The 22,570-nt window shown below is 44.4% G+C and overlaps 1 protein-coding gene across 1 annotated transcript in view; it reads right to left on the reverse strand.

Annotated features, from left to right (window-relative positions):
• Positions 1-22,570, reverse strand: part of CC2D1A (coiled-coil and C2 domain containing 1A) — a 3,016,164-nt gene that overhangs the window by 155,219 nt on the left and 2,838,375 nt on the right. The gene's annotated exons all lie outside the window — the stretch shown is intronic.

Here is a 22,570-nt window from a genome sequence, read left to right on the forward strand (position 1 = left end):
GTTCTTAAATGACACAGTTAAAATGGCAACTTTGAAGATAAGCAGAAAACCTAGAATAAACCTAAGGGAAAAATGGTGTCCTACAGCAGATATGCAAGTCTAAATTCTTCCAGCAAATGGGAAGAGGAGCTCTTTGGACTTTTTTATGTCCCCTCCCCATTGGGGTCATTTCCCTCATTTCAGCAATATATTAAAGTCACCACTGAGGCAGCATCTACTAAAACAATGGAAGACCTCCACCTTTTTGACTTTTTCTTTCCAAACTCCAATAAAAGTGACAAAGATCATCTGATGAAGGTATTAAAACAACATATAAACCTTGAGCCTTCTCCGAAGCCTATCAGGAATGTCAGATTGCTTGAGTAAGATGTTCTTGAAAGTCTAAAATTGTGATAAATACTCCCTGACAGAGACTACATACTTATCTGAGACATTTCTGTCAGCAGGTCCTTTAAATCCTCTGACACCAGACAAGCACAGGAACAGTCTTAGTGAAGATGCTATTCCTGAAATTCTTAACACCTGTAATAAATACACAACAAAGGCAGCACAGCCCAAAACAATACCTCCACATCTCGTACACGTTTTCAATAAGCAGGTCCTTGCAATATTTTGATCACCACAAAAGCAAAGGATCCTCTTTAATGTAGCTGCTTGCTAACTAGATTGTTCTTAGGTCACTCCAACGTCACATGTGATCAAATGTCTTTTAAGGAGAAAGGCAAGGCCGCCTCTTCTCTTTCTACCAGACAAAATAAGAAGCCCACCATGCCACCTGAAGAAATGAAATGTTCCTCAGATTACTCCTGGAAGAATGCACCTAGAGAGGAAAACCTGATGGCTCAGATGCTCTTGAAGATAGGATTACAATAAGCACAACATAAACTACTTTCTTGAAGCAGTTGCAGACAATTCTTGTATACTTTTGAATGGATCACTAGTAGTTAAGCAAGGAATGGGTGTTGGAACCATGTCTTCGAACCTTCCCTGCCAAATCCAGACAGATTAAATATTATGGCTATAATACCTGACTGTGATGTTTAAGACACATAGTTGCAGTGCAGAGATCCTGGCACAATTAAAGCCACTTACCCATTTCTGAAAGAATAAAGACTAACTAGACAAAATTAGAAGTTATGTACTCACCATAACGTTCCATCTGAGTAGGTGTATTCATTTGTCTGCAACCTGTGGGTTATGGATCCGATATCGGATCCGAACCGGCATAGTTTTCCAGCTATGGATCCAAGCTCTCAGCTCCTCCCCTCACCCATAATGCCCTGCTCTACCCTCATGACCTCAGATCGAGTTTGCCAAAGCAACAATACCCTCAAAAGGGTAACAAGTAATATGCAGGAAACTGAAAGGCCAGGGGGATAGGAGGGCGGGATGGTTGCAGACAAATGAATACACCTACTCAGATGGAACGTTATGGTGAGTACATAACTTCTAAATCTGAAGTAGGATATTCATTTGTCTGCAACCTGTGGGACAGAGTCCCCAGCTACCTGAATCTTGGGCGGCCATCATGGAAGGATATTCGAGCACCGCGAGCCAAAGGATGCTCTACCCCTAGATGCAAGATCCAACTTATAGTGAGAAATAAATGTATGAGATGAAGCCCACGTAGCTGCTGCACAAATATCATCTAGAGGAATCCTAGCCTTGAAGGCTGCCGAGGTAGATACTGACCGGGTTGAATGGGCATGAACACCCTCCGGTGCGGGCCTTCCTGACGCTTGATAAGCCAATAAAATGCACTGTGAAATCCAGCGGGACAGAGAAACTTTGGAAATTGGCTTGCCCAAATTGAATTTTGCAAAGGAAATAAACAGCTGGTCGGATTGCCTATGACCAGCTGTCCTGTTGAGATAAAATCTTAGTTGCCTGTGAACATCTAGTGAGTGTAGCCTATATTCACCTTTGTTTTCATACTTAGGGAAGAAAACAGGGAGGTTAATGGATTGATTGATGTTTGCTTCAGAAGCAATTTTAGGAAGGAAGGACGGGTTGGTCCTGAGGAAGACACGGTCCGGATAAAAAACCAAGTAAGGAGGTTTAGCTGATAAAGCTTGAAGTTCAGAAACTCTCTTGGCTGATGTAATGGCTACCAAAAGGCTGTCTTGTAAGACAAGAATTTGAGATCCACTGTAGCCGCGGGCTCGAAAGGGGGAGCGGTCAAGGCCTGTAGGACCAAAGAAAGGTCCCAAGGAGGAACTGCTTGCTTTATAGGGGGCCTGAGAAGGAAAGTACCTTTAAGAAAAGTTTTGCACAATTTGGCTGACATAAGAGGATTAGACTCTTGACCAATGTGATAGTGAGAAATTGCCGCCAGTTGAACTTTGACTGTGGAACTGCTGGCACCATCATTAAAAAGAGAGGTTAGAAAATCAAGCACTACAGGGAGAGGAACCGTGAAAGGATCTAGGCCTTGCCGCTCCGCCCACACAGAGAAACGTTTCCATTTGCTTCGGTAAACCTTTCTAGTGGATGGTTTATGAGCCGCCACCAAAATAGCCTTTACCGGTGAAGAAATACCGGAAGTCCTTATCAAGAGTGGAACTGGAGCAGCCAAGCGGTCAGCTTCAGGTTGTCCAGGTTCGGAGGAGGGATGCAGGATGGATGGGATATCAGATCCGGAATGGGATCTAGAATCCAAGGAGGATTCACCGAGTGAGACCTTAGGAAGGGGAACCAGATCTGTCGAGGCCAGAACGGAGCAATGAGAATCATTCTGCAACCCACCCGAGAGGCTTTCTGAAGAACCTGCAGCATCAGAGGCAAGGGTGGATAGGCATACAGAAGACCGGGTGGCCAAGCATGCACCAGAGCGTCTCTTGGGGTACCTCCGGAGGAGGTATTAGAGCGAAAAACTGTCGCACTTGGTGTTTGAGGGAGAAGCAAAAGATCGCATGAAGGGGTTCCCCACCGTGCGAATATGCGTTCGCTACTTGACAATTGAGAGACCACTCGTAAGGGGTCAGAATGGTGCGACTGAGCTTGTCCGCTAGGATGTTGGACCGACCGGAATGTGCGTTGCTATGAGAAAGCGATTGGTGGAGATTGCCCATTCCCAAACTCTCATGGCCTCTCGACAAAGAGGGTAAGACCTTGTTCCCCCTTGCTTGTTGATGTACCAGACAACAGACATATTGTCCGATTGAATCGCAATTGTTCCCAAGGGAAGAAAGTCCTGAAGTGCTAGCAACGCTAAGAGCACTGCTCTCATCTCTAGAACATTGATATGCAGTAAGGTCTCTGAATCGCTCCACGTGCCTTGGACTGTCCGGCCCATAAAGTGCCCCCCACCCGAGGCGGGAGGCGTCCGTGGTCACCGTGGCGAGAGGGGAGAAGCACAAAATGGGCGACCCTCGTGGAGATCCGGGAGTGGAGCCACCACAAGAGGGACCGCTTGCAAGCCTTGCTGATCGCTATGGGATGATGCATGGGGAGAGCAAGGTATGACCACTGTACTAAGAGCGTCCACTGTAGAATGCATATTGAGCCTGGCAAGAGGAAGAAGTGCTATCGACGAAGCCATGGACCCTAGAGCCCTCAGGACCAACTCCGCTGGAACAGAACCTGAATGGAGAATGGCCCGCACCTGGAGCTGCAGATTTAGAACTCTGTCCGCAGTGAGGAAGGCTCGTAAACTCCTTGTGTCTAGTCTGGCCCCTATGAAATCTAAGAACTGAGTGGGTGCCAGGTTGGACTTGTTTGTATTTATTGTGATGCCCAGAAATGGAGCAAGATGTAGAAAGGAGTCTCGCGCCGAGAGAAGTAGATGCCTTGTTGGGGCGGTAAGGAGCCAGTCGTCCAGGTAGGGAAAGACCTGCACCCCCTGAAGCCTCAGGTGGGCCGCTACCACTGCTAGTACTTTGGTAAACACCCTGGGGGCTGTGGTGAGACCAAAGGGAAGGACGCCGAACTGGTAGTGACTGGCTCCCAGCCGGAAGCGGAGAAACCTCCTGGAGCGCCTGTCCATTAGGATGTGGTAGCACGCGTCCTTGAGATCTATCGAGCACATCCAGTGGCCTTCTCCCAGAAGGGGGAGAATAGATTGTAGAGTGACCATTCGGAATTTTTCTTTGGGGACTGCCAGGTTCAAGAGAGAGAGGTCTAGGATTGGTCTTAGTTCCCCCGTCTTTTTTGGCACTAAATAGATCCTGGAGTAGAACCCTGATCCGATCTGGTCTGGGGGAACGGGCTGGATGGCTCTTTTCTCTAGCAGATGGCCAATTTCTGCCAAAGCGGCCTCCCTTTGAGCGGGTGGTACGTCTGGGAGGGACTTCAACTTTGGAAGGTGAAGGAAAGGAATGCGATATCCCCTGGATATGATTTGGAGAACCCAGCGGTCCGATGTTATGGACTCCCATGCCGCTAGGTGCCCCGAACGTCCCCGACTGCCTCCAGAGTAGAGCAGTCGGGCAACCCTCAGGGTTGCTGCGCGGGCCGTTCAGAGAAAGGTTCCCTGGACCCGAAGTTTCTGGGAGCCCCTCTGCCTCTAGGGCGGCGTCCTCCCTGTCCTCCTCTGCCACGGAAGGACTGGTTGTCCGAGCAGGCTGGGACTGCTGCGACTTCGAACCACATCTTCTTCTGACCCTTTTGGTTCCTAGAATAGGGCCTCTGGGGTGCCGAAGCGGATTCCGACGGCAGACAGCGTCTTCCGTCCTTCTCGCTCTGGGTCAACGTCTGCGAACGGTCTTGCCAAACAGAGCAGAACCATCAAAGGGCGTTCGCAACGACGCCTTGAAGGGCTCAGAAAAATGCAGTGGCGGAGCCAGGCCTGACGCCTAGTGACCAGTCCTGTTCCCAGCTCTAGCGGCCCTCCGTAGCATGGGAGAGTAGCCGCATAGAAGTATTTGTGACTGACCTAAGAGTGGCCATTTTGGTGGAGTGCAGAGCTCTGTCCTCCTCCGAAATGGACTCAGGGGGGGATGCAGCGTACTCTTTAATAAGGTCTCGCTGCATCCGAATAACATGTGCCAAATAGTTCAGCGCCCTTACCGAGAAGGTCGCCGAACTGAACATCCGCTTCCCCAAGCGGTCCATCATCCGAGACTCCTTGCTCGGTGGGTGGACTGAGGACTCTCCTGAGCCAGTTCCCTCTTTGTGGCCGCCGCCATCAACATGGCATCTACAGGAGGCCCCTTACTCCAATGGGTCCTGTCAGAAGGCGGGCTAAGGATTCTATCAGGTCTTTTGGGAATTGGCTCCACGGTGTCCGGTTCCTTCCACGCCCTGGTGGTAATAAGGTCCACCAGGGGTCGGCAGGGGACACCCAAGAGGTAGACGGGCCCGCTTCGAATGCCTCCAAGAACACGGACTCGTCCGAGGAAGACTTGGGGGCAGACCACCCCCCCCTAATACGGAGCATTTCCATGATGTCTCCAAAGGAGACATCCTCGGGGGGTGACCGTGGGGAGCCTTCCCCTTCCTCCAAGTCCGTGTCTTCAGTGAGAGACTCAGGGGAGTCAATGTGCCTCCTTTTGCACGTATGCTTGTGAGGAGCCTCCTCTGGGGGCTGTCAGAGGAGTCCTCGCAGCAGCAATTTGCTCCATGGGAGCAACTTGGGGCACAGAAACGGGCTGTCCCAGGGGCCGGATGGTGGAAGCCTGGCCCAGTGCAGAGGGAGCGCGGGACGGAGCCGAAGCAAGTGCCGGAGTCCGAGACCCTCAACTGAGCCCTCTCCACTACATCAAAAGCCGAAGGGGAGCCGACCTCGACCAAAGGATCCGACAATCGGCTCCCCCTCGGATCCGAAGAGTGGATCGGAGCCGGCGCCGAAGCACTCGGATCCGAAGGGACAGTGCGCTCCGACACAGACGGCGCCGAAGGAGCACTGATCCCCCCGGATCCGAAGCTCGGATCCAGGCTCCGAGAGATCGGGTCCGACGCACTCGAGGGCATGGTCGGATCCGAAGTACCAAGTACTATCGGCTCCGACCTCCCCCCGGCTCCGAAGCTGCTCGGCTCCAGTTGCTCCGAACCCGGAAGCGGGTCGGAGAAGGAGCAATAGGCTTAAAAAAGGGTGTTGAGCTCCCCCCCGGAGGGGGGGGAGGCAAGAGCACTCCCATCTGCATCTGGGCCTGGATGAACCTTCTCATCATCCGGTCCAGATCTGCATCCGAAAGGCTATGGGTAGATCTCGACGAGGCTACCGAGGTAGGCCTGGAATGCCTCCTCGATAGCCTCGACGGAGATCGGGTCTCCTCCTCCTCAGGACCCGGTGAGAAGCACACAGGTGACCGGAGCCGAGAAGGAGGAGACCGCACCACCAAGGAAGCCGGGGGAGAAGCCCGCTTGGCTGGCGGGGCCGAAACAGAGGTCTCGGCCCGCCGCTTGTGGTGCTTCTCCCTCCGGTCCTTTTTAGATGCATCCCTCTCCTGTCCTGAAGCGGGAGTTTGAGTCCCAGGAGCAGGAGGGGGTGCCACAGTGGGAACAACTGCAGCCGCAGGAGTCGCCGAAGGAGCGGAGGTCGGAGGGGAGTCCGCGGTAAAAGACCCGCCAAGACCAGCTTGGACCTCCGCTCCCTCAGTGCCCTGGGGTTGAACCCTGCACAAATGGAACAACCAGATGTGAGGTGTTCAACCCCAAGACACTTAACACACCGAGTGTGGCCATCAGCCGGTGAGAGCTTATGGCCACACTCGGAGCATTTAGAAAATATTGACTTAGGCTGTTCAGCCATAGTCACTAAAGTTAAGCTAAAGTTACAAAAAGTAACCTAAAACAATAAAGAAGCACACAGGCCTCACACACACTCTACGTACCAGCGAGGGGAGGGAATAAAATTTACTACTAAAAATTAAATTAAACTAAAAACAGTCAATAATAATAGGAAACCTACAACTTTCACACAAAAAAAGTTAAAGAAGGCAAAAATATTCTATTTTTGAACAAGAAAAATCCACTTAGCTGAGAGCTATGAAATCCACATCTAGTTACCAGCGCGGCAAACAAGATCTGAGGTCATGAGGGTAGAGCAGGGCATTATGGGTGAGGGGAGGAGCTGAGAGCTTGGATCCATAGCTGGAAAACTATGCCGGTTCGGATCCGATATCGGATCCATAACCCACAGGTTGCAGACAAATGAATATCCTACTTCAGATATAGGGTTTTCCTCTTTTCTATTAAAATATAACTTAACACAACCAGGAAAATTACATGTTCTGTAACCACTTCTTCGAGCTTCCTTTCAACAAAACATTTAAAGTTATGTACTCACCAAACTAGGCATCTGTGTTGTCTATTTTCATTCTTCCTCAACGAATGAGTTATGGAGATCCGACTCGACTGTATACTATAGACTGAGGATCCAACTCTCAAGCTCCTCCCTCTACTCACAATGCCCTAGTCAGCCTACAATACCTCAGATTGAGTTTGCTGCCATAAAGTATTCATTATGCAATGAAAAGGGGGGAAAAATAGATGGCTCAAACCAGGAACTAATGGTTCCCAAATGTCCTTCAGGTCACTCCAGGAAATGACAGGAAGGGGAAGATGCCTAGTTATGGTGAGTACATCACTTTTAAATCTGACATTGTCCACTTCATTCTTCCTCAATGAATGGGACAGAGTCCCCAGGTACATGCATCTTGGGTAGCCCCCATGGAAGGATATTCAGGAGAACTGTTGAACCAAATAGCTCTACTTCTGGAAATTAGGTCCAGTTTGTAATGAATAACGAAGGTATGAGCATTAGACTATGCGGCTGCTGCACAAATAATCTACAGATACTCTTGACCAAAAGGCAGATGAAGTGGTCATGGCTCTAGTAGAATGTACTTTAGGTATTGAAGGAAAGTACAGTTGTGTACACCTACCATAAATGTAGATGTTCGAGTGTCTTCACTGTTGCAGTCATAACTGTAGGGTGCTCCTGCCGGCAGGCAGCCCAAGGTCGGCCAGAATTCCAAAGTCTGGGTCCGGCGTCGGCTGTACCAGCAAGTACCCTGATGTCAGAACGTAGAGGTATAAAGCTGACAGCCGACGCCATCTTCTCCAGCCTTTCTTGCCCCAGATGTCAGAAGCCCCCAACAAAGAAACCAAAAGGTGTCCAAATAGAAACACAAACACACCACAAAGGAAGTGGAAGAGAGACCAAGTAAAAAATAGAGGGGATTGGTGGGAGGGAAACACCGACTGCAACAGTGAAGACACTCGAACATCTACATTTATGGTAGGTGTACACAACTGTACTATGTTCTTCGTGTTTCACTGTTGCAGTCATAACTGTATGGTGGAATCCCAAAGCTGTGAATGAGGGAGGAGGTTATGCAGAAGAAGGGGCAGCTAGAAGGCCCTGCAAAACAGCAGAGGCAAATCCTGCCCTAGACTTAGAATACAAAGAGAGATTATAGTGCTTAGAAAAAGTATGCACTGCACTCCAAGTGGCAGCTTCCAAAATGTCCTTGGTAGGAACTCCTCTGAGAAAAGCTGCTGAAGTGGCAGCTGCTCTAGTAGAATGACTTCTAACAATACCTGGAATCTGTTTCCCATAGTGAGAGTAACAAAACCTTATTCCATGAGCAATCCATTTGGAAATAGTTTGTTTAGAAATAGCCTTGCCTAGAGAACTGGAGGCATAAGAGATAAGCAATTGATCAGATTTCCTGAAATCTTTAGTCTTGTCCAGGTAAAATCGTAGTTGTCTGTGTACGTCCAATGAATGTAAGATCCTTTCCCCTTTATTTTGAGGATTTGGAAAGAAGGTAGGAAGGTGAATAGTCTGATTTAGAGCCACTCTAGAAATCACCTTAGGCATGAATGTAGGATTGGTCCTCAAGGAAACTCTGTCTTGGTGGAAGATAAGATATGGTTCCACAGCCATGAGAGCTTGTAACTCTGAAACCCTTCTAGCAGAAGTCAATGCTAATAAGATAGCTGTTTTCCAGGATAAGAACTTGATATCCGAAGCCCCAGCAAGCTCAAAAGGAGGCAAGGTAAGTTTCTCCAAGACATAATTAAGATCCCAAGCAGGAACAGGAGGAGTTCTGGGAGGTCTTAAATTCTTAGCTCCTCTCAAAAATTGTCTCACCAGCTGGTGAGAAAAGATGGGAGGATCAGTGTTGAAATGAGCCGAGATAGCAGAAGCATGCATTTTGATGGATGAAAAGGAGAGGCCTTTAAACAAAAGGTCTGAGAGGTAAAGTAAAATGTAAGAAATATCAGGCAAAAGAGGATCTGAACCTCGAACCTGCATCCAAACACAAAATCTTTTCCATTTAGAAGCATAAGATTTCCTAGTGCTAGGCCGCCTAGCTTCTAAAAGAACATCCAAAACTTGTTTGGGAAGAGAAGAAGGAATCAAAGGCCCTTGGAGAGCCAAGCTGTCAGGCATAGAGTCTTGATTTGAGAGTGAAGCATCTGACCCTGATGCTGGGACAGAAGGGAAGGGATCAGAGGTAGAATCCATGGAGGTTCCAAGAATAGGTGTTTCAAAGTTGGATACCAAAACTGCCTTGGCCAATTTGGAGCTATCAAAATGATAATCTTTGGTTTGTCCTGTTTTATTTTCAGTAACACCCGAGGCGGAAGAGGAGGGAAGGCATATCCCGAAAGATTCCTCCAGCTGAATGACAGGGCATCCACTTTCCACGCTGTTTTGTGGAAGGACCTGGTGCAAAAGAGAGGCAACTGATGATTGAGATGGGATGCAAACAGATCTATCTGAGGACAACCCCAAACTGCAGTAATCCTGCTGAACAAGTTGGGGTCCAGCATCCATTCGTGAGGATCTGACAGGTTTCTGCTTAGGCTGTCTGCTAAGAGGTTCTGTTTTCCTGGAATGAATTGAGCTTGAAGATGCAGATTCAGATTTAGGGCTGTGTCCCATAAACTCATGGCTAGTCTGCAAAGGGGGTAAGAGTGAGAGCCCCCTTGCTTGTTTATGTACCACATGACTGTGGTGTTGTCTGTACGAATCAGAAGAGGCCCTGGTTGCAAAAGATTCTGGAAGGCTAGAAGAGCATTTTGGACTGCCAACATTTCCTTCAAGTTGATGTGCCAGGGAAGATGCTTCTTTGTCCAAGAGCCCTGCTGGCAAATGTCTAGAAAATGAGCTCCCCAAGCATAATCCGAAGCGTCCGTGGTTATGATCTGAGAAGGTTGAGGCAGACGAAAGGGATTCCCTTCGTTTAAAGCACAAATCCTGGACCACCAAAGGAATTCTTTTTGGAGGCAGGGAATCAGTGGAATCGTTGTGTCCAGACTGTGGCAATGCTGTGACCATACACTCTTTAGGTACCATTGAAGTTTTCTCATATGAAGCCTTGCATTTGGAATCAACAGGATGCAAGAAGACATGTAGCCCAAAGCCTGCAGGAATTTCCTTGCAGTGAGCTGAGTTAAAGTAGCCAAGGTCTTGAAAATTGAGGCCAGTTGTAATTGTTTTTCTGGAGTGAGGAAGGCCCTTTGCAAGCTTGTGTCTAGAAGAGCTCCTAAACGAATCATTTGCTGAGAGGGGATCAGATGTGACTTTTTTGTGTTCACAGAAAATCCCAGAAGTAGGAGAAGACATTGAACAAACTGCAGGTGTTGAAGTAGGTCTTTGCTGTCCGCCTGAATAAGGCAGTCGTCCAGATAGGGGTAAATTTGAATCCCTTGGAGTCTGCAATAAGCTACTACTGGAGCCAGGCACTTGGTAAAGACTCTGGGCGCAGTAGATAAGCCAAAGGGCAGTACAGAGAATTGAAAATGCCTCGAACCTGCCTTGAATCTGAGGTATTTTCTGCGTTCCTGCCTTATGGGAATGTGTAAGTAGGCTTCCTTTAAGTCCAATGTCACCATCCAAGCATCCTGGGAGAGCATTGGAAGAAGTTGTTGTAGAGTAAGCATCTTGAATTTCAGAATTTCCAGATAGGTGTTCAATACTGAAAGGTCCAGAATAGGTCTCCATGAGTTTTGTTTTCTTGGGACCAGAAATAGTCTTGAGTAAAAACCTTTTCCCATTTCTGAAAGTGGAACAGGTTCTATAGCTCTCATGGCCAATAAAGCGTCCACTTGATTTAAGGCCTCTGACCATTGATGTTTTGGCAGATCTGGCCAACCGAAAGACCTTGGTAGAGTATGAAAGTGGAACTTGTAACATCTTAAAATCACGTCTAAAACCCATTTGTCTTGGGTAATATGCGTCCAATTTTGGTAGAAAAGAGAAAGTTTTCCTCCGAGAGGGGCTTCCAGGCAAGTAGGACCTGTAGCCCAACAGAGGGAGTCATTGGGTCTGCTTCCTTTGTGATTGGGATCTGTCTTCTCCCCTTCTAGGGGATGAAGCAGTCCATTGTCTGGACCTGTAAGAGGCCTGAGCCTGAGCCCGACCTCTGGAGCGTCTATATCTTCCCCTTTGAGGCCTGTCAGACGTGGGAAAGGACCAATTTTTGGAGGGCCAATTTCTGGAAATTCTAGGAGGCTGAACTTGTAAGAAATCTTTAACAGTCTGCATAGATTTTGCTTTATCTTCCATCTTTTTAATAGCCTCCTCAGCCTTAGACCCAAACAAAACATCATGCTGAACAGGGGCATCTAACAATTTAGCCTTAACTTGCTCAGGTAAATTCTGCTCTCGAAGCCAAGCATGTCTCCTGATAACAGTACCAGAGGCTGCGGCCCTTCAAGAAGCCTCCAAGGCATCAAAACCACAATGTAAACTATGTTTGCTAACTTGTTCAGTTGCATGCAATACATCCTGTAATTCCTTGTCCTCTGCACATGCAGGAAAGGAAGAACGTTTTTGCTTTAAAACAGACAAAAGAAATTGCTGATACTTGAACATATGAAATTGGCAATTTAAAGCTCTAATAGAAAGAGTAGCAGAAGTATACACCTTTTTGCCCCATCTGTCCAGGGCACGAGAATCCTTTTCAGAGGGAATAGGATTTTTAGATGAAGCGGCCTTAGCAGCCTTGGAACCCTGAGAAATAGTTTCAGGATCTGCAGAAGGGTTCTTGTACAAAAATTGATGGGAATCAGGGACCTTGTAAAATCCATCTGGCTTAGAAGGAGCAGGCGGAAAGGAATCGGGATTCAGGTTAGCTTCAGAGAAAGCATCATCCACAATATCAAGAACAGGAGGAATAGCCAAAGGTCTGTGTTGAGGGAGAAGGAGAAACTCCCTAAGTCTCTTCTTGGTAGCGGAATAATCCTGACCTTCCCAGTGAAAATGCTCTCTCATCTCATGCAAAGTTTCCCCAAAAGAAAAATCTTCAGGGGGAGAAGCAGAGGAAATAGAGTCCTCTGCATCAGAATCCTCATAGGGAGGAAAAGAATAATCCTGGTCAGAGGAAGAGACTGAAGACACAGAAGCCTGATCAGAGGAATCCAAAGGAATATCCTGCCTAGGCCTTTTTTCAGGAGGAGGGCGAGAGCCCCTAATCATAGTAAGCAAATCTTCAGCCATTCTTAATAATTGCTTCTGGGTCTTGGGAGTTGAATCCGAAGAAGCTTGAGAAGAAACCCCTGGCTTAACAGGGGTCTTTGACTTTGCCTTTGTAGTAATAGTGATATGAGAAGGCCTGAAAACCCCTTCAGAAGCCGGTACCTGCACAGCGGTTCCGGACCCATCTGAAGGAGCGACGTCCGAAGGTCCTGCAGCAGCTAAAATACACTGGGCCTAGTTGGCTCCCCATGGGAGTCTGTGTCGGCCATCGGTTCCGAAGTGGCTGATGACAGGGGCTGCAAAAGCGCCTCACTGATGACCGCCGAACCCGAAGCTGGCTCCGGCTGCAAAGTATCCTGTTTGGACCTCGGAGGCCTATCCTTGTCTTGTGTTTCTTGTGAATTCCGGTTGCCGGTAAAGTATCCGACGACATCCTATAATTGAACCGTCTACCGAAATAATTCAAGGCCCAATCGTACCTATGCTTAACAGTGCAAGAAGTAAACCTAGCACAAAACCGACAGCAAGAAACGTCATGGGCAGGACCCAAGCAAGGAAGACAGTAAGAGTGGAAATCTTTATGAGGTATTTGTTTTCCACACGATATACAATTATTAACTTTTTTCTGACATCGGAGGAGCAAGAAAAAAGTTTCCCCAATGGGGTACTTAGCTTGAGAAGAGAAGAAGCCGACTTCGGACAGATGACAAGCAAAGCACGTTGTCCGGAATCCGCCAACCAACAACTTGCGAGCTGCTTTCCACCGCACGGCAAGAAAGACTGGAGAAGATGGCGTCGGCTGTCAGCTTTATACCTCTACGTTCTGACGTCAGGGTACTTGCTGGTACAGACGACGCCGGACCCGGACTTTGGAATTCTGGCCGACCTCGGGCTGCCTGTCGGCAGGAGCACCCTACAGTTATGACTGCAACAGTGAAACACGAAGAACATCAGAAAAACCCTGTTGGGAATAGATCTAGGAAATGCAGTTGTTATCCATTTAGCCAATGTGAGTTTAGAAATTGGCGAATCCAGTCAATTTGGTGAAAATGAGACAAACAGTTGGTCTGTTTTTCTGAATCCTTTTGTTCTGTGTAAATAGAAAAGTAATTGTCTATGCACATCTAGAAGGTGAAGCCTGCATTCTCCTTTGTTTGGGAAATTTGGAAAGAAAACTGGTAAATGAATGGTTCTGTTAATATTAGACTCAGAAGCAACTGGGTAAGAAAGAATGATTGGTTCATAAAGTAACCATGTCTTTATGAAATATAAAAGGGGTCACAGATGAGAGAGCCTGGAGTTTGGAAATCATTTTAGGTAAAGTAAAAGCCACTAAAAAGGCTGTTTTCCAAGACAGATACTTTAAGTCAGTTTTTGCTGATGGTTCAAAGGCTTTTTGAGTCAAACCTTGCAGTACTACTCAGGGAAGTGCAGGGAGGTACCTTTTATTTATTATTTATTAATAAGACATGTTAACCAGGAAAGTTTGGGTCAGGAGCCCATTTTCAGCAAAGGTAGAAAAGCTATACACATTAAAACATTGACAAAATGAAAAGTATGGAGATACTTAATTATATACAAGGAAGTGTAGCTCACAATAAATTACAGATAGACCTACTAACATACAGACAGTTGGTATATGTTTACAACAGTAATCCTTGCAAACAAGGAATACCGACCAAATACAAAATTAAACAGTTTAACTGTTACAATCTTTTTAGGTAGACTGTTGGTGTACATTCTGAAAGTTTATATAGTTTGATGTCAACTGCAAAGACTGTAAGGTAGACTGCAGGTATACTTTTAGAAAAAAAGGTTAAATAAAATTAAAAAAAGCTAATATACGACAGTGAAGACTAGTAGCTAATTTACAGGGAGAAATGGGGGGAGCTTAGTATTTGTAATCAGGTATCAATAAATTTAGCTGCTATGTCCTTTGAAGGAGGGGGAGGGAAGAAAGCATGGTAGGGTAAAATAGAGTTAAAAAAAAGGAAGGGAGAGTGGGGGTGGGGGGGGAAGAAAGTCTAGAAGAGTAAGAATTCCTTACATAATTTGGAAGCAGCCAAAGCATACTTTTTGTCTCCTGAATGAAAATCTGATATGGCTGCGAATTACACTTAGATTATATGAAAACTAGCACCTTCTTTATAGAGAGAAGCTAGAAAATCTAATACAGCAGAGACAGGGGCAGGAAAAGGGTCAATGTTGTTTTGCAGAGTCCAAAAGGAAAACTGTTTCCATTTCCTTTTGTAAATCCTTTTAGTGGACTGTTTCTGCAAGGACAACAGTATGGCCCATTCAGGGGGAAGAAAGCCTTGGTTGTCTGGCTATCAAGGGAAATGAAGAAACTATGTGCTTACTCTGAGGGCTGGGATATTGAGACGATTCATCCCTGAAGGATGTGAAAGAAGATCTGGACTTGGGTCCAGTATCCAGGGAGGATAACGAAGATGAGACCAAAGGAAAGGGAACTGCACCTGGCAAGGCCAAAAAGGGGCAATGAGGATGACAGAGCTCTTCAACTGACTGGCTTCCTGTTAAAATTTTGGGATCAGGGGTACTGGGGGATAGACATAAAGGAGACCAGATGGCCAAATGTGGATTAGAGCATCTCTCTGTGACTACCTGAGGGAGGATCAGAGCAAAATACCTACTGCACTTGTTGTGGGGAGATGCAAAGTGGTCACAGCAAGGGTGGCCTCAACGATGGAAAATTTTCTTCTTCACTGTTTGAATGACAGACTACTTGTGAGGCATCAGAATGAATCTGCTGAGTTTGTCCTCTGTTACATTGTTTTTCCCCCGAATGTGCATTGCTACAAGAAAGCGGGTGGAGAAGATCACTCATTGCCACACCCTCATGGTTTCTCGACAAAGGGGTTAGGATCGAGTTCCCCCTTGTTTGTTGATGTACCAGACCACAGACTATTGTCTATATGAATCACAGTGGTCCCTACAGGAAGAGCATTTTGGAACGCCTGCAACACTAAAAGGACTGTTCTCATTTCCAAGACATTGATATGCAATTTGGTCTCTTGGGGGGAACCATATGCCTTGGACTGTCCTTCTCAAGAAATGCTCCACCCCGGATGGGAGGCGTCCATGATCACTGTGGCCAATGGGAGAGGCAGAATGAAAGGCCGACCCACATGAATGTAATTTGACTGGACCCACCATTGAATATGGAGTTTGCGTACTTGAGTAAGTCTGACTGGAAACAACAGGGATTGTTGAAGAAAATACCACTGAACAGGTAGAGTCCACTGAAGAACATGCATAAAAAAATAAACCAAGGGAGCTAAAACTATGGAAGCTACCATGGAACCAAAAGCTTGAAGAATTAGTCTTGTAGGAGGGGCAGTAGGAGGCAGAATTTGAAGAACCCGAGATCTAAATGTACATACATGCTAAGATAGCAAGTAGGCATTCTGGGCTGTTGTGTTCAGATGGACACCAATAAACTCCAGGCTCTGTACCAGTGTGTTTTGATTTGTCATAGCTGATTGTTATACCTAGTGACTGACAAAACTAGAGCACATTGTCCCTGAACAGCTCTAAGGGATGCATGGTTAGGGTGGTCAGAAGCCAGGCGTCTAGATATGGAAACACTCGGAATCCTTGTAGCCTCAGATGAGCTGCTACCACTGCCATACATTTGGTAAACACGTTGGGAACTGTGGTACGACCAAAGGGCAGGGCTCTGAACTGGTAGTGACTGGATCCCAGCCAAAAGCTTAAGTGTCTCTGGGAGTGCCTATTTGATGTGATAGTAATCATCTTGAAGATTGAAGATCAATACAGCACATCCAGTCATCCTTGTGTAGAAGAGGCAGAATGCACTGAACCATGACCATTCGGAACTTTGATTTTTTCAGAAATTGGTTTAATTTGCTTCGATCCAAAATTGGGTCTCAGTTTCCCTGTCTTTTTTGGCACTAAAAAGAATGTTGAGTAAGTTCCGAATCCTGTTTGGTCTGCTGAAACCTTTTGGATGATTCTTTTGTCTAGCAGCTTCTGAATTTCTTGTGCTGCAGCTTCCTTTGACTGAGTAGAATGCCAGAGATCTTCTTTCTTTTGGAAGTTGGAATTTAGAAAAGGGGTATGAAGTAACTTCTGGATATTATTTTTAGAATCCAAGCATCTTTTGTTATAGCAGCCCAGGCCTCTGCGTGCAATGACAAATGTCCCCTGACTGCGTTCAGACATGGGCAGTCAGCAGCACTTCAAGAATGCTTAAGGAATCTATTTGGAAAAGTATCTTGGAAACCCTGATTTTGCAGGTAAACTCCCTCCTCTGCCTCTGAAGTTGTCTCCCTGTGAAGCACCACCTCTATGACTCCTTGAAAATGACAGCTGAAGGGTAGAAAATTTAATTCTATTAGAAACTATTGTGGAAAGAAACTGCTGTACATTATAATATATGTGGTCTTCAGAAATACATAGAGACAGATACAACACCCAGGGGTCTCAGAGTTTTTAAAGACCCCTCTACTCCATTTGACCTTTCTTTGGACTCTGATTGTGTTTTTCACAAGAGGTGGGTCAATGCTGCACATGTCTGTGTTACTGAATGGTTACATATACTTATTGAACGTGATTCACTTAAACAAAAAGAATTGTGTAATAACATCAAAAAAATGTATACAGATCTATCCAGTACTGTTTCTGTGGCTATATTTGATGAGTTTCTATCTCAAACTAATCAGAAACTCAAGGAATATGAAGCTACTTTAGTTGAGCGTAAAAGGCAAACTTCTCCGTGATGTGCGTGCCTATGAAGCCAATCGGGCTTTTTTGTCTAAAGCACAACGCAACAAAATGCGTAAACAAGTTAGGTTTCAGTCCGGTAGACAGATGAATGTTTCTCATGTGTCTTCAGCGTCGGAAGGGGGATATACATCTTACGAAGATGGAGAATATGAAACGGAGTTTCCAGTATTACCAGCGGCCCAACAAAGGGAGAACTTTCGCTCTACATTTCGTGGAGAGGCCGCCACCTCTTTTCATCATCAACAGGGACAGAAACGGACATGGGACCAATCTTCCTTTCCAGGTGGACAACGTTATGGACATGGGGGATACAAGAGGGGTAGAAAATGAACATGTATCGAATAATTTAAGGTATTGTAATACTGCAGATTATGTTATTAATTTATCTGGTTATGATTTTAACTGTGTTAAAATGTCTTTACTTAATAGGGGTTTGAAATTTATCCCCACAGTTATTAATCCCCTTCATGAACTTAAAAAAGATATGTATGTGTTTGGCAGGAAGTTACATTTGAAACATTTCTTTAGTAACTGTTCGACGTCTTTAAATTCTGCTGATACATTTGATGATAGTAGTTCTGGTGATAGTTATTTTTCTTGTTTTTCAGATGAAGCTATTAATGCATATTGTCAGCTAGACACTACTAGGATACCTACCACTAGTAATTCTACTCCTGGCTATTTAAGTAATGACATATGTCAGTTTGTTAGTTTAGTTAATTTTTTTACTGAACTTAATTATGAAAAATTTATGAGTAATAAAACTAATGATGATTATAACTTGCAATGGAATGAGTGGCAAGCTTTAGTTAGGCTCAGTAAAAGGACTGACATAATTTTCAAACCTTCTGATAAAGGTAATAAGCTTGTTGTTTTGAATTCTGCTGATTACTTTTCTTTGTGTATGGAACATTTAAATGACAGTAACACTTATAAAGTTATATCTGTAGATGTTTATCTCAAATCAGTTCAGGAATATTTAGATTTGTTAAATAAAGGGGTTAGGCTAGGTTATTTTAGTTCCACTGATGTTAAAAAGAAATTTCAGATAGAAGGTTCAAAAATGGCTCTTTTATTGCCTACCCAAAATACATAAAAATCTGTCTAGGCCCCCCAGGAGGCCTATTGTTTCTGGTTCTTTGTATTTTTTGCATAATTTGGGTATTTTTCTACATCAATTTCTAGCTCCCTTTGTATACAAATTGCCATCATATATTTGTGATGTTTTTGATTTTCTGAAGAAGATGAAAGGGGTGAAAATAAATGCTAGGATGACGTGGTTTACTATTGATGTTAAAAGCCTCTATACCAACATTAAACACCCTTTTGGCATTGAGGCTGTTAGATACTTTTTGGGTGACAATCCGGTCACAGCATTTATTATAGAGTTACTTCATTTTTGTTTGACTCATAATTTTTTTGAGTTTAATGAGATTTTGTATCATCAGTTACAGGGTACAGCCATGGGGGCTTCCTTTGCCCCCATGTATGCTAATTTATTTATGGATTTATTTGAACTAGAAACAATATACAAGCATAGATTTTTTCAGACCCATGTAATATCTTATTATAGGTTCGTGGATGATCTAATATTCTTGGTGGATGCTGATGAAAGTGACATTAAAGCATTTGTTAAAGATATTAATCATAATAGATTCTCTATGAGTTTTGATGGTCTAAAAATGGGACTTATTGTCCCATTTTTGGATGCTATTCTCGATATTTCTAATGGTACTAAAATTATTACTTCGATCAATAGAAAATTTGAGGGTACTAATTTTTATTTACATGGAACTAGTGGTCATCCTCCTCATACGTTGGATGCCTTACCATATGGGGAAATGTTACGCATATAGATTATGTGGAAGACCTGACATTTTTCAGCAAGAAATGAATACTTTGGTGGAATCTTTCTTGAGTAGGGATATAACAAAGATATTTTAAACAGATGTTTTGATAAATTAGTTAAAAGAGTTAAGCTTTTGATGGTGTAAATAGTTATTTTCCTGCAAAATGTGGCTCAATATAATGGTAATAATAACTGTAAGGAAAATATGTATTTTGTAACCACTTATGGTTGTTTTACTTCTCAATTTCTTGATATAGTAAAACAATTTTGGTCTTTTACTTTCTTGCAAAAATGTTGAACAGTGGCTGAATGTTAATTTACAATTTTCCTATCGGAGAGGTAGAAATATAAAAAATGTTTTGGTTAAAAGTAAATTTATTTTGCCTCCACCTTCATTATATAAAGAACCATGCCAAGTTGGCACTTTCCCTTGTGGAAATTGCAAAGGTTGCAAATATATCACATCATGTTTTCCATTTATTAATGATGTTAAGTTTACTCCTGTTAAGCAGTTTTGTTGTAAGTCAGTAGGGGTTATTTATGCTCTATGTTGTCCATGTAATATGTATTACATAGGAGAAACAAAAAGGGCCTTTAAACTGAGATTGTTAAAGCATATAAGGGACATTAAGAATGGTAATATTGAAAGCCCTGTAGCTTTGCATTTTTAGAATGTCATAACAAAAATAGTGAAGGTTTAAAAGCCACTATTTTAGAACAAGTTAAGCCAATAATGTATTGTCAGCAGGATGTTAAAACTGTGTTACTGCAAAAAGAAGCTCTGCTTATTTTAAAGTATAAAACTATGTCTCCTTGTGGGCTCAATGCTGAGTTCAATTGGAGAGTGTTGCTTAATTAATTACTTAATTGTTTAATTGAGTTATTAGTTTGTTATAAAATGTGGATGCTTGTATACAATTTTATTCTCCTTGAAGGCTTTGGCTGAGACGTCAGAGATTTTATTAAAGAACTTTTTGGATACTGTGGTCGTTGTTTGCTGCTAGAAAATTTAATTCCTATGGAAGACGGGGTCTTTCCTTTTTTTCACTGTGGGTAAACATTTCTTTTATGGAAGGGCCAAACAAGGATGTTCCTTCAAAGGAAGCACTGATGAAAGAAGACTTGAAAAGCTTCACAAAGTTACATAGCCGTATTCAGGCATGTCTCTTTATGGCAATGCCTGAACCAGCCACCCATGAGGCACCTTCTGCTGCATGAGAGATTAACCTCATGGATGCATTAGAAATAAACAAGACAGTGGCCAGCTCAGAAGGACTGAGAGACAGAATTTGATAGTTCTTTGGTCAAATCTTTCTGTAGCCTTGTAAAATGTGCCAAGTAATTCAGGAGCCTCAAAGTAAAGGTCGCTAAAGCAAATACACTCTTTCCAAATCTGTCCATCACCCTAGACTTTCTGTTAGGGAGATGGACAAGGGTGTTCTCCTAGTTCCTTTTTGGTGAATGCCACCACAACCATTCTATTGATTGGGACTCCTTTGCTCCAGTGGGGTTTGTCCTTTGGTGGAGCTAAAAACTTGCCTGGGCGGCATGGCATGGGTTCAATGGAATCTGGCTACTTCCATGCCCAGCGAGAGACAAGATCAATAAGTTCATCAGCCGGGGGAGTCACCCAACATGTAGATGAGCCAGTACTAAAAGCCTCCAGAAATACCGACTCCTAGTGAGAATGATTACTGGTGGACCAACCATCTTTTTGCTTAAGGATCTCTAAAATGTATCCAGCTGAGAAATCATCAGGTGGTGATCTGGGGGATCCTTCTCCTTCCTTGAAATCAGTATCTTCAGTGAGAGACTCCAATCTATGTACCTCCTCTTGTATGTTCTCCTGCTGTGAACCTCCTTCAGGGGAATGTTCTGGGGAGGTGTCCAAAGAGAGGCGAAGTTCTTCCATGGGAACCGACTGGAAACTAGGAGCAACTGGTTGTCCCTGTGGGGTAGGTCTGATGGAATCAGAGCTCTGAACCACAGAGGCCTGAAGGGCAGGATTTGAAGAAGGATGAGAGAACAGATTCCTAGGAAGAGAAAGAACCTTTCCACAATCTCAAAAGCAGACAGACCTGGAGAAGCCTTGGCTAGTGGCACCAAAGCTGAATGTTCTAGTAAAGGCAGATCACAACTCTGACCTGATCCGTGCTTTGAAGAGGGAACTGGACCCATGCTGTCTAATGCTGAGGCTCTGAGGGGTGGGGCTGGATCCATCATCATCGGAGTAGACCCTAGCCCCATGGATACAATGATTCTGCTCCGAGACTCATCCCGATCCAAAGGCATAGCAGCAGAACTAGTCAAGCACATTGTCGGACAAGAACAGGTAACTCTTTGGATCTGACATCAGAACTCTTGGGATTGTCAAATCCTAGTGCTCTGAAACCAAAAGACAGATTGGCGGAGGCAGATTTGTATGGGCAGTGGCAGGAAGGCTCAAGGGTCCAGTGGAAGATGGAGCCGATATAACCCCCATTTAGATCTGAGCTCTGAGGAACTTTCACACCATCCTATCCACATCTGTTTCAGAAAGACTACTGGAGGATCTGATGGACGACATAGTGGACTGAGGTCTGGAATGCTTTTTAGGTATATGCATATAAAAGGGGTGTGCTGCCGAGAGGAGAGAGGATACACCATAAACTCTGGTGAGCACCTCGGCATGTATGATGTTGTTAAACATAGGATCCAATGGTTTCAGATCTGTAATCCTGGTAGTACTAGATGAAATGATAATAGGATCTGAAGACTTAGGATCAAAAAGCTTTGGATGCATGGTTTGTAGTTTCGGATCTGATGAACTCAGATCAGATGATTTCTGAATTTTGTGTGGCAGTTCTGAAACAGTTTTTGGAGACTTCAGAGGCGACCATTTCCTATGCTCCAAGAGAGCTTTAGAAAATTTACTGGGGGGGGGTCTGAGTCCCTGAAGAGGGTGAAGACATAGGTAGGAGCAAATTCTTTAAGGACCCCTGAAAAAGTTAAAGGTGTAGGTGGCAGCAGTCCTTTAAGGGCCCCTGAAAAAGTTAAAGGTGTAGGTGGCAGCAATCCTTTAAGGACAAGCTTGTTACACCTATTGGCGATGGCTCTTGAATTAAAAGCTGCACAAATATTGCAGCTGATGTTTAGATGAGCCGCTCTACAGTGGTAAACGCACTCCTTGTGGGCAACTGAGTTAGGAACTTTATGCCCACAGGAAATGTACTTTTTAAAACCTCTCAGCTTATCAGACATGAAAGAACAAAAACTAGGAAAAAAAAAAAAACCAACATAAAAGTATATATATATATATATATATATATATATATATATATATATATATATATATATATATATATATGTATGTGTGTGTGTGTGTGTGTATACATTTGAAGGAAGACTACCAGCAATGGTAATGCAGAATACCCTGTTTGAAAGGGGTAGGAAATAAAGGGGATTAGACAGGAGAGTACCAAATATGGTACATGAAGGGAATATTACTATGAGGGAAGTTGGAAAAGGTATAGATATGATAAGAATTAAAGGGAAAAATATATTCCAAAGAATAAGGAGAAAATGGACTTACAGTA

This window comes from Protopterus annectens, chromosome 15.part0 (genome assembly GCF_019279795.1).
Source record: "Protopterus annectens isolate FY-2018-M chromosome 15.part0, PAN1.0, whole genome shotgun sequence".
Lineage (NCBI taxonomy): Eukaryota > Metazoa > Chordata > Ceratodontiformes > Protopteridae > Protopterus > Protopterus annectens.